General features: G+C 54.5%; 1 long non-coding RNA gene across 1 annotated transcript; it reads right to left on the reverse strand.

The window, feature by feature from the left end:
• LOC123822616 lies at nucleotides 1–10,222 on the reverse strand. Its single transcript, XR_006786376.1, has 3 exons — nucleotides 10,048–10,222; nucleotides 997–1,307; nucleotides 1–421 (listed from the first exon to the last, which is right to left on the reverse strand). It is a non-coding gene; the product is annotated as an uncharacterized LOC123822616 (long non-coding RNA).
• Between the last annotated feature and the right edge of the window lie 2,774 nt (nucleotides 10,223–12,996).

Consider the following 12,996-nt stretch of genomic DNA (forward strand, 5'->3'; position numbering starts at 1 on the left):
ATGTGTTCAGGTTTTCACTGACATTTGTTTTAAGCTTCACTCCAGACGCTAGGAACGTAGGACATACAGGTTCCTGCCCCCAGAACGGTGGCGCTCCTCCGGGGTGGGACCGGAAAGAAACATGCACGCGCACACATAAGACAGTTCCACACAGGGGTAGTCACATCTCTGAAGTGGGCACAGTGCATTGGGATTTCCCGAAGCCTTGCATTTGTTGATCTCTATCATATCCTGGAGCTCATTATCCGTGGCGTTCTCCCTGGATGCAGTGTGGGCCCTCAGTGCCTGCATTCACCAGTGGCACTTGGCTCTTGAGCTGTAGTGTTTTCAACAGGCTGGTTCGGGTCGTGTCCTTTCTGCCCCGGCAAAGTGAAGTCGCCTGCACGATCAGTGAGTCTGTGGTGTCATTGACTTGCTGCCGCTGTTTGGGAGGGAGAGGCAGGTGTTTTGTCACGGGCAAGACTCTCACCTTTAGTATGTTGCAATATGTCAAACAATGGCCCCCCCTCCCCCCCCGAAATGTCCAAGCCCTCATCTTTGGAACCTGTGTGTCGTACTGGAAATGACAAGGGAAAAGGAACTTTGCGGGTGTGATCAAGGTAAGGATCTCGAGCTGGGGAAATGACACTGGACTATCTGGGTGGGCCCGACGCAATCCCCTGTCTTTGTAAGAGGGCGGCGGGGACTGGAGGGGGCAGAGGGAGCCGGAATGACGGCGACAGGAAAAGGCAGTGTGATGTGAGCCGCTGAGCCAGGGGTGGAAGGGCCTCGATGAGCTGGAAAGGCCACGAAGTCTCCCCTAGGGCCTCCAGAGGGAGAGAGTCCGGCAAACCTGCTCTTCGCCCATACGTGAAACTCATTTTGAACACCTCTAGAACTATGGGAAAATCACTGCGTGTTGTTTTAAGCCAAGTTGTGCTAAGTTGTTACAGCAGCAATAGGAAACCAACACATATGCCTTCCCTTCTAGACCCCACAACAGAAAAATGTACGAACCTTCCTCCTCCTTCTGGTCCCGTCTCTCCTGTCGGCTTGCAGGGCAGGGTTCGGCGGGGGAAGCCAGAGGGAATGGCAGGGTCGTCTGGAGAAGGAAGGTCGCAGGGAGCAGGAATCTGACCGTTTTCTCCAGCTGCTCACATTATGTCCTCTGCCTCCTGCCGTGGTTTTAAGTCTCTTCTCAGAAAACGACAGGGAGCCCTCTGCCTCTCTCTGTGCGGCTCCCAGCGGAGAGGGGCGGCGTGGGGCTGGAAAGACTGGACCGAGCTAGGCCTACCTGCCGTTTATTCCCTGGCGGCCAATTAAGGAATCTGTAAGGAACACATGAGGGAATGAATGCACAAGGGGTTCAACCGGTCGTCTGCATTTATTGAGTGCCTACGATTTGCTGAGCACTGTACTGATACTAGAGAGCCAAAGAGAAGTAAGCACATTCCCTGACCTTGAGAAAAGGCAGATGGGCACACGGTTTGTTACAAAACAACAGATACATCCCAAATGGGCCGGAGGACCCCAGGGCAGGCATTGCTTCCGTTGCTCGGATTAGAGGTGGCTCCGTACAGGAAATACCTTCTGATCCGGGCTTGGGAAGGGGTACGGAGACTTCCCCGAGAGGAGGGGGCACGTGCCCCAGGGCCCCGTGAACAAAATCACACTAAGCTTCACGGGCGAAGAGTGTGGGTGGGGGTCACACACACAGGGCCATGGAAGCCAGTGTCACGCGGTGGCAATGTGCGATGAGCCACCGTCTCCTTCCAAACGTGGAGCTACTGGCCGCGAGGAGTCAGCCGCCAGCCTGCCCTCGTTTGGGCCCTCTGAGCGCTCCGAACTGACCGCGTCAGCCTCACCCCCCAGCGGAGGCGCACGCTTCTCCTGTTCCGCCTGTGTGGGAACTACGGTGCGACCGTTCAGATTTATTTTAAAAAGTATAAGAAATTCCACAGAAACGAAAGGAATTTCATGAACGTATGTATCGCTTCAACTTTTCTGGCTTTCGTCCAAAAAACTTATCAAAGTTTAAAACTGAAAAATAAAGTAAGAAAACTAAATGATCAAAGTTACACTCCCCCCTCCCTCAGAGAGGGGGGCCGGGGCCCTGGCTTCGGGGGGGTTGGCTGGAAGGAGCGGGGACTTCCTCCGGCAGCCCTGAGATTCCTCGGGCAGGCACGGGAAGTGGGGCCCAGGGTCACCCTCAGGATGTGGCTTTGGGCTGTCCGGAACTGTTAGTGCTGGTCCAAGCCTCTCTTGGCCAAGGCCGAGGGAGGGCGCCTTCAGGAAGGGCTCAGGGGAAGAGCGGGGCTAGCGTTTGGGGAGGGAGCAAACTGTCACCGTTCAGCTGCACTGCCTTGTCCCTGATGACTTTCCAGGTCTTTGCCCCAGTCCTTGCAGAGACCTGGGTCTATTCGTTGCTCTCGGTAGCCCCGAGACACCCCTGTGTCCTCATAATAAAACGCCCCGTATTCAAGTGAACGGGCTGGAGTTCTATCCACAGAAGGAAGCAGTCACGAAGACAGATCACTTCACCTGCATCAGTGCGGCCACAGACTTGTCATGTTTACTGTTCGGTGGCCGTCCCTTCACGTCACGGATCGGAGCTTGTTTTGCAGTGACTTGGGTCATTTCCAGAAAGTCACTGACAAAGCTGCTTTTCCTCCATATAGAAGGTGAGGAGGCGCACAGAGCTGAGCACCCTGCACGTGGCTCCCGGGCCCCCTCCAGCCGACACGCCGCAGCCCCACCTCGATGGGGACCCTGTTATTCAACGTGGTTTGCGTGACGGCACCTTGGAGTCATCTCATGGGTATTTTAAAGCTGCTAATGCAATTTTGTGAGGGTTAAATTAGATAACATAGACTTAAATATCCACCTTACATATTTGCATTTTCCTTATGTATTTGTGTTGGGCGTTGTTTCTCTTTGCAGCCATGCGGGATCCCCTTCTTAGCCTGCTGTGCTGCTCGGGCCTCGGGCCTCAGCCCGCTCCTCTGGCCTCTACTCGCTGCACTGCCTTAGTGGTTCCGTTCAGCCCTGTCTCTCTAACGCTGCTCTCGGCAGGCCCGCAGCTCACGTTCACACCCTCAGCCCGCCCCTCTGTCCCGCGCTCCAGACACCTCTAACTGCCTCTTGGCATCTCCACTGGGATGTGGCCGCATCTCAGAGCTGAGCTCCTGCTGCCCCCTGCCCCCCGCATCCCCCCCAGGCTGCTCCTCCCCTGCCCTTTCCCGTCTCAGCAGTTGGCAACACCATCCTCGAGGGGCTCCAGCTAAGGACTCTTGAGTCTTCCTCGACTCACCTTCTTCCTCTCAAATTCCACATCCAGACTGCACATCCTGTGTGGGCACCACCTAAAAAGTGTATCCAAAACCCAGCAACTTCTCTCCTCCGCCACGGTCACCACTCCGGCCAGGACACCATGTCTCTCACCTGCAAAGCCTTCTCCCTGGTCTTCCCACTTGTCCGTCTTCAGCATTTCAGCTTTGACCTTGGCCTTCCTCCTGATCATACAAAGCCTGGGATGGTACCAACTGGAGGGTGGGATATAACAGTTGCACTGGAAGAAGAGGAAACCTTTTCATAAGAATAAAAAAACCATTTGCAGGAAGCTCTCCAACGGAGTTCCCCTCGCCTGCCCGTCCCTAAGCCAGTCACTGGCCAGAGGAACGGGGTTACCGGGCTGACTGAGGCTGGCTGGGCGTGGCTCCGAGGTGGAGATGGGGAACAAGCAGACGCCTGCAGGGCTGAGGCTCTGTTTGCTGAGGAAGAGGCACGGGACAGGTGCTGGGTGAGCATCAGGACAGAGTCTGCCACGGTGCAGTAGTTCAGAGGGTCAGTAAGAGCCCAGTTCCTCTTCTGAGCTGCTCAGCGTGGGCGGCCCTGGGCCCCCAGGACTTGGGGAGCTGACGTCCACCCCTGACCGAAGACGGACAGGGATGGGGCAGACAATGTGTGTGTCTTTCTGCCCGTGCGGAGAATCCTGCCTTTCCTGGGGTTTCCTTCTTTCAGGTTAATGGAAGGAGATATTTGCTTATCGCATTAGTGTCCTAGGGCTGCCGTAACAAATCGCCACAGACCCGGGAGCTTCACAGCAATGTATTCTCACACAGTTCTGGAGGCGAGCAGTGTGAGGTGAAGGTGTCACAGGGTTGTGCTCCCCCGAGGCTCGAGGGAAACCCCCTGCCGTGTTTTCTCTTCGTTTCCAGCGTCACCAACGCTCCTTGGCCTGCAGGTGCGTCACTCCAGCCCCAGCCTCTGTTGTCACGTGGCCTCCTCCTCCCTGTGTGTCTCTGGTGTCTCTCCTGCTAAGGACACAGCCGTACTGAATTAAGGACCTGTCCTTCTCCTGTATGACCTTATCTTAACCAATTACATCAACAACTCTATTTCCAAATAAGGATGTCTTCTTGAAGGTCTGGGGGTTAGGACTTCAGCATATCTTTTTGGGGGGACATAGTTTAATCCATTATATTTACATTTACAGTATTTATTTTTCTTTACTTTTTCCTCTCCAATCTGGGTGCTCTTTCTTTCATTTTCTTGTCTAATTTTTTGGCTAACCACCAGGCCTTTGCAGCTATAAGTTGTTCTCTCTGTACTGCACTAGCTGCACCCCAGAAGTTTGGGTACGTTGTGCTACATTTTTTAGAAACTGTGGTATGTGCGGGCTTGACTTGCATTGGTTATGTAGGTAACAGTAACCGAAATGTTAAGGAGGAACGTGTACAAGATAGGTTCCTCGCCGTTAAATGAGTGCAGGTAATTTACTGAATAATAAACTAGTAGCCGTGAATTAAGAATTGTAGTGTTTATAGAGACAGTGTAAAGACATCGTGTATTAACTTCCTCTCTTTTTCTAGTTGTTCGTGCCTAGGTCATGTCCTACCGTGCTGCTGAAGGGCCGCGGCTGATCCCACTGCACACGGCCCAGCAGTTACCAAATTACAGGTGCTGTGCATTCGGGGAAGAAGCCTCAGCAGACCTTATCACGTGTGAAATTTGCATTTTTTATTTCAGTGCATCCCTATTTCAAGTTTTATCTGCAAGCCAGCAACTTTTTGTTTGGTTAATTGCCTCCGTTTGACAGAGCCGTTTTTCAGACCCACGGCTGCAATGAACTCAGTGATGAGGTATTTATATTCTTAGGGTTCCTGGGGACTGGACGAGCTAAAGCCGGAAAGGGAATCATCACAAGGAGACCGTGCCCGCTGTTGCTGATCTCTGACAAAGACGCTCTTCTTCACCTTTTCCCAGCTCTTCCCCGAGACAGCCAGCGTCCCTGTGCTCCTGGGGCTCTTCCAGGTCACTAGCATCCACCCCCCTGCGTGCTCCACGCTGCCTTCCTCTTTCCTCCTTCCGACCGAGCTCCCCAAATCGCTGCATAACATCTCAGGTGCCAGCATTCTCTCCTACTCTTCCCCCCGAGGAAAGACGATGTCATCACCAAGTTCACTGTTCCTACACTTGACGTTCAGACAAACATTGCTTTGTGTTTCCTTGCACAAGCCCACCTCTTGTTGATGCAATTCCACCCCGGAGTGGCCAGCCCCTGGCGTGTCCACCCCGGGGTATTTATTTATAGGCCATTATCACAGGGCCCCTCATCTCACAGGCTGTGAAAGGAAGACTTTCAAGCTGACTTCTCCCTCCATCCCCGATTCAGACAGAAGCTGGAAATGGCGTAGAGGATGGGATGAGGCCTGAAATGACTCCCAGCATAGCTCAACCAGAAACAGTCCCCCCAAAAAGCCAGATTTTGAGCATTTCGCACTGTTTAGCTCAGAGTTCATTCAGCCCACTGCTTCGGCAGCTGCTCAGGGGCAGCTCATGGTCACTGGCCTCTGCGCCAGGCTGTTAGCTCGCTGCCGGGGCAGGTAGCCTGGGCGCTGGCTGCTGAGAACAGGCTGTGCTCAGAGGCACCGGCCCATCTATTGCGGGCTTCACTGGGGATGTTTTCGGACCTTTCAAGGTCAGTGACTACTCAGCAGTTGCACACAGTTGTTACTGAAGGTCTCAGTCCCGACTGTGGCTCATCATCTTGTCATTCAGAGAGCAAAGGGGGTAGCAGGAAGGTGGCTTTTAATAGCTGTGACACTGTAACACCAAGATGGTCACCATTCTCAACTTCCATTTTTTTGCATATTGTTTTTCATAGTTGTATAGCTCTAATGATGATACTTTCCATACTTACACATATTATAGAATATTCTTTTATAAATATTTCCTAAGTTCCCATACGATCTTTATGATAATTTTATTGGCTGCCCAATGCCTTGTTGCGTATTTGGGCTTTTGCAGGAGTCACTTAGTTGAAGAAGGTGCCAGAGCATGTGGTGCTCCCCAGGGCGGTGGAAAGGGGTGCCCACTGCTGCCTGAGGGCGACGGGCACCCTGGGGGTGGGGTCGTCCCAGGATGCCAAAAACAAACCGCTCACCTATTTGATCGGACACTAACCCTGGTCCCATGGACAACTCATCCTTTGCCTTAAACAAAAAGACAATGCAAGTAAAGAAAATATGTTGATGTGAGTGTTTTTCTGTGCTGCATGAGTCACACGGTGCCCACAAGCATCCCAAAGCCAGAGCACACTGGTCGCCTCGGTAAAATCTCTGTTGGGTCCAGGACCAGCGAGGCTGCAGCTGGCATGTCTGCTGGAGGTTGGGAGGGAGCTGTGTGCGAGCTTCCTGCTCCCACAGCCCGTGTCCCACCGCTGCGGCCCCTCGGCCCTGCCCAAGCACCTGGGCCCTCCAGCTGCTGGGCCAGCGAGCACTAATTAGCCTCGGGAATAGGAGCCATCTTGGGGAGGAGTTCTGAAAGTATAGATTCTTGGTCCCCACGCCCTGAGTGGTAGGTATGGGATGGGGCCTAAGGATTACAGGATATATTTAATCGTGCCTTGTAATTATTCCTCTAAATAGCATTTAATCGTGAAGAGTACACAGTAGATAATAGTACACAGTAAACTCTAGCTACAGTGATATATTGCTGATGACTCAGATGTGTGTTTGTAAAGTAGAGCTGACCTCTGATTCAACAACCAATAAAGTATGAACCTGTCCTTTATTGTATGAACCTGCAATGGTCTTCTGTCACCACTAGGGGGCAAAGGTGCAGTGTTTCTGCCTTTTTCTTTTTCTGGTAGTTTAGAACTACCTGGGAAGGTGCCAGGCAGCTGAGGGGTCCTAGGTGCCTGAAATCCATCAGAAGGTGGGGGAGGGGGCAGTGGAGGAAGCCACTGAGATGGGGAAAGAAGGAGACCAACATTTACTGTAGCCTGTTCGGCGCTGGGTTCTGTGTTAGGCATGTATGCATCTAGTTTAATCCTTGTGGCTACCCAATGTACAGATGAGGAAGCTGAGAATCAAGGAGCTAGAGTGACCTGCCCGAGATAACAGAGCTAAGACTTACCGAGCACAGATTTTAAGAGGCCATCTGGACTCCCAAGCCTGAGCTTGGAACCTAAATAATACCAGAGGGAAGGCTAGGGTTCCTCACTAAAAGTTGGCTTTATTTCTATTTTTTAAACTTGTTTCTTTTATTGATTCTAGTGCAAAGGGCAGGGAGAGAGGGAGAGAAGCATGGATGTGAGAAACCTAACCCGCAGCCCAGGCATGTGTCCTGCCCAGGAATCTAAGCAGTGACCCTTAGGTTCACGGGACGATGCCCCGCCCACTGAGCCACACCAGCCAGCGCTTGGCTTTAATTTGACCAATGGCCAGCTCTGCTCTTGCCTGCGCCCCAACCACAGCTGCCTTTGAACCTCACGCTTCACACAGCCACCTGCACGCTTTTGCCTGCTGAGTGGGCTTCGGAAGCCTGGCACGGTTCCTCTCCTTCCCGAAACTGAAACAGCCAAGTTTCTGACAGGTCAGGCCCTGAATCCTAACAGACCGCCAGACGCCCCAGTCCAGGGCGCCGGCAACGCGTGTGAGCAGCGGCCATGCCATCGGCCCAGCCCAAGCAGGGGCGCAGGCACCCAGGCCTCCTTGCACCCAGCGTTCAAGTGTCCAGCATCACCCATTTGGGTCAAAGTTGTATTGATCTTTTATTCAGTTATGTATATTGTTTTAAAAGGGACATATCATGGATAATTCTACTTCTGGGTAAATGCACAAATGAACTGAAAACGGATTCAATGGGCATTTATACACCAATGTTCATGCAGCATTAGTCACATCAGTCAAAAGGTGGAAGCAGCCCCAGTGTCCAACCACTGAGGAGCAGGCAAACAAACCGTGTGCACACACAGTGGAGTATTATTCGGCCTCGAAAAGGAAAGAGACCCTGACACTGGCTACCACGTGGATGAACTTGGAAGACATTATGCTAAGTGAAACGAACCAGCCACAAAAGACAAACAGTGCAGGCTGAGCTGAAATGAGATGCTGCGGGTGGGGCGGGGCGGGGCGGGGTGGACGGAGAAACGGAGACCTAGCGTCCACTGGGACAGAGTGCCGGTCGAGGAAGACGGAGAGACTGCAGATGGGACGGCGGTGACAGCCGCACAGCAGCGCGGATGTACTTCATGCCACAGAACAGCGCGCTTACACGTGGTTAAAGAGGCACATTTTATGCAATGGACAATTTACCACAATTTTGAATTTCTAAAAAGTACGTCCCTGGAGCTCTCAGTCCAGTGTTGTTAGCGTCCTGTCCTCTAAGGCAGCTTGGTCTCCCCCCGAGCGCCGACGCAGGGGCGCACCCCTGGGCACAGCAGAAAGCGCTGCCGTCTGGCTCGGCAAACGGGGATCCCAGAAAAGGCTGGCTCTCTGCAGCGCGTCCTTGAAAGCTCCTGAGACCCCCCTCCCGTGCCAGCCTTCCGCTGGGCTTGTGTCAGCCCCAGCCTGGACCGTCGCCGGCACACGCTGCCTCTGCTCGCGGCTGCCAGCCTCGCGGCAGGGCCCGGGCCAGCTGGCCGCGCTCCCAGTTCACGCGCTCTCGCTCAACAGGACCTCTGTGTTGCTTGGAGATCCCGGATTTTCCAGCTCGAGTCGAAGCAGTAGCTCATTTTTCAGTGTGACTCTTCCAAATTCCTTCTGCTGTCTGCGAGCTTTCAGTTTTTCAACATGGCCGTCATGCCCCTGGCAAAATATCTGTGTTTCTGTTTCACTAACTTCAGCGCGTTCTTACCGTCACGAGCACTTTCTGCTGTGCTGGGGGCCGATGGCCAGGAGCCACCAAGGCTTTCACTGGCCCCCTCTGTTCCCTATTTCAGCTCAGCATCGATGGTTTTACATAGGGGGTGCTGAATAAGGCTTGCTTGAAGGAAAGTTTTCTGTTAAAAATATTTTTTTTTAAACAGTATTGCCGTCAAGGATCAAGCATCTCTCTTCTGACCGAGCTGAGCCGCCGATGCCTGTCCCCCTCTTCTCCAGGGCAGCGATGCTTGGCTGTCCTCTCCTGTGCCCTCTCCTCACCCGCACATGTGCTCCACGGTGCACACCCTCCAGCACTTCCCCTTGACCTTGCTGAACTGAGCAGGCGGCCACCCCCCCCCCCCCCACGGCACTCAGGAAAACCTTATCTGAAGCTGTCCCCACTTTGTGACTGTGCTCGCAGCTCCTTACACTCTGGCCTCTGCCCTGTCCCCCCACAACACTCTTAGCCTGACACCCCCAGCACCCCAGCACCCTGCTCTGCGGCCCTCCCTGCACCCTCACAGCCGACGCTCTTCACCCAGGCCTTCAAACGCCGTGCCGGTTCTGTCTGCGCTGTGGCTGCTTTTCCTCTGACACCTGAACACCCTCCTCTAAGTCCCTGCCTTCAGCCCTCTGCTCAGACCCTTCTCCCTCTCCCCCCACAGGCTTTAACGGTTAGCGCTAACTCACCCCTGAAGTCCAGCCGCTCGCTGGACATGGCCATTTGCATCCAGCTCCCGTCTCCTGAGCTAGACCCTCCCTCCGCTTTCACCCCCTGCTCCAGCCGGCCCCTGGTCAGCCTCCCCAGGGGCCTGGCTCCCCGGCCGTGAGCCCTGGAGTTACCTCCCACTCCTTCCTCCCGCGGGACACAGTCAGTCACCAAACCCGACCGGTCCTGCCCCCGCAGTGTCCCTCTCACCGGTCTTTCCGTTCCTTTCGCTCAGCTGCTGGAACCCCGGCCTGACCAAGCTCTCCTGCTCCTTCCTTGCCCAGCTGCTCGCTTCCAGTCGTTCCTGCCCCGATTCTGTCTCCACGCTCCTGCCCCTGCCAGGCAGACCGACCCCTGGAGGTGCGACCCTCCTGGCTCCAGGCCCCTCCCTGCCCGACCTTTGCTGTGCTCGCTGTGCATTCTCTGACCACTGGCCGCTGCCCCAGCTCACGGAGAACTTCCTCCCCGCGGTGTTCTCGCTTCCACTGGGTGCTCAGCCCGGAGCCTCTGCAGCTGTCACCTCCAACAAGACTCCTCTGTCAGGGCCAGAGCCTGTCACCCTGCCAGCTGGACATGACCTCTTCCTCTTCCTGACTTTGGTTTGGTGGCACTGGTTTTCCTACCTGGCAAGTGATCTGCCTGTACAGAACCCTCTCTCTCCGTCTCCCCACCCCCAGCCCCACGTGCTATTGGGAACCAAGCTCCTTGCAGGGACAACCCTGTCTTAGTCATCTCTACATCCTCCTCGGGGTCTTGTGCAAAGCGGCTGCTCAGAGCCGCTGGCTGGCCTGCATGGGCATGGCCACTTCCGACGGGGGATGTGGCGCTGTCTCCTCTCTGTGCCTCTCTGGTCTCTGGCAACAGAAACAGGTCAGGTCGCCCCTCCGGCAGCCAAGGTCCCTTGCCTTCAGCTCTTCTGCCTGAACCATCTTGGACAAAAGACCGGGCATCTCAGGGTCTCTCACAATCACTGCTGTCTTCCTGAGTCACCGTCTTTGATGGCGTTCCAGACAGCCTAAGTGACCCTCTCCTTAAATAGGGACTCCTGGCCAGCCCCCAGGGTCCCTGGTGGGCTTGCTGGATGCTCCCAGGAGGGGCCCCTGCCTGTGTCAGGGCCCCTGCAGCTTGAGGGGCTCCAGGCCATCCCAGGTCATGCACGGGGGGCTTTCCTGCTCTGCTCGCACGGGAATGCCGGCTCAGTCCTGAGAGGGAGAGCCCAGAGAGATCATGGGCTTTACAAAATAACTTTATTGCAAGGGCGACCTCTAAGTAGCAAGAAGGCCGTCACCATAATCTCAGCTCTTTTACACAACTGTTTGCACGTTTCTTTTTAGTCTTGTCCGTATGCACAGTCTATTGCAAATAGTTATAGTAATATTATATATATGGCCTTTTTCACTAATTGTAAAATCATTAACACTTTCCTAGGAGTCCACAGCTTTCACAGTAATCCTTGTAATGTCTACATAATATTACCCAGGCAATTATTTGTTTATCCTTTTTATTAGACATTTAGTTCGTTTCTGTTTTTTGTTTTTTTTTTTTCCATTGGAGGTGATACATTAGAACTTTTCTCTTACCTTCAATGACTTCCATGGGGTAAATTCCCAAGAATGGGGGCTACAGGACAAGGGACATTTTTATGACTCTTGATTCTTATTCCCATAGTGCTTTCCCAACGAGCTGTACCAATGTGCAGACAACAGTATCTCAGCGGCCCCTTGGTGCATCTCACCACCGATGCCTACGCAGGTCCAACATGCATTTGTCTGCAGATCTAACATGCATTTGTCCAACATGCATTTGTCTGCCTCTTATAAGGGAGGCGCTTTCACACTGGTGTGTGCATTCAGACCTCTTCCTTTCAAAGTCGAGGGCCTCTGCTCGGTTTACAAATGAAGACAGACCCGGAGAAGTGAGGCACAGGGTCGTGGCTACGGGTTTGAAAACAATTGCACGTGTGCGGTCCAGGGGATCTGCAGACCGCGCGTCCCCTGCGCTTTCCGGCCTGCCCAGCGCGTGCCGTCTGCGTGTTTGCTAACCTCCCGTTAAGGCTCCGCTGAAAAGTGACGCTGCAGGTCTGTCCTCTGGCCACCGCCGTCCTGCGAGTCTTTTCCACGGAGTGTCTTTGGGCAGTGGAGGTGGAAGGCTCTGGATCTTTAAGCCCCACGGCTACGCCAAGATCTCTGTTGACCAAGGAAAGACCCGCTGGTGCTGCTTTCTGAACGCGGCTCCTGGACGTCCTCCTCGGAGTAGCTCCCTCGGACAGCGGCAAGCAGCCTAGGAAGCCCCGTCCTCCCCTCCCCCAGCGCTGTGCTCACACTCCCCCTCTCTCTTGCGGTGGTGCCGCGGGTACCCTTTCCCTGGCTCTGCATGCGCTCACCCTGTCTGACCTTGAAGCACTAGCTCCTCCAACAAGGTTGTTAGCATTTACCCACTGCCGCCTTAAAGCAAACCCTCCCCGAGAAGGTTTACTTAGACTAATAACGGTTTAGTTCCCCCTGATTCTGCGGACTGGCGGAGCGGCTCCTCTTGCCGGTTTGGCCTGAAAGCCTCACTCAGTGCTGGGTGTTCGGGGCTGGGGGTCCGAGGCACCTGGCGGTGGCTGGCCGACAAGCTCAGGGTCCGTGGCGGAGGGAGACACGCGGTCCCCATCTGGGAGCCACAGGCCACTGGCTCGTGACAAACCGTAGTTCTTGCTCTGCCACAAATGGTTCCCACCCCTCCCAGGGCCCTCCCAGGGCCCTCTGATGGACGTGACGGGAAGCCACGGAGGCCCCGAGGAGCAGCCCTCGGAGCACCCCTCGGTAGTGATCAGACCCTGAAAGAATCTGGGGTCGGGAACAGGAACAGGGGCCAGACTGCTGCGGGCTGAGCTTGAACAGTGCGAGACGCTGAGCCGAAGGCGCTAATTCCAAGACAAGGGGTGAGAAGCAGAAGAAAGATGGGACAGCTCAGCATTTGTGACAAGAAAGCACTGCCCTGTTCCTGGGGACTGCTGGCCTCATGCATCTTTCTCTTGGGCTCCAGAGCGGAGCCCCCAAAAGGAAGGGGGGTGCGTAGTTCCCTTCTCTTCCTTTCCTCGCAGGATGGCAGGCACCTGGGGGACTTCCATTTCCAATGTCCACGTGTGTCCGGTAACATTCTGGACTGTGAGCA

Source organism: Phyllostomus hastatus, unplaced genomic scaffold (genome assembly GCF_019186645.2).
Source record: "Phyllostomus hastatus isolate PE091 unplaced genomic scaffold, TTU_PhHast_1.1 phas_contig_402, whole genome shotgun sequence".
NCBI classification, from domain to species: Eukaryota; Metazoa; Chordata; class Mammalia; order Chiroptera; family Phyllostomidae; genus Phyllostomus; species Phyllostomus hastatus.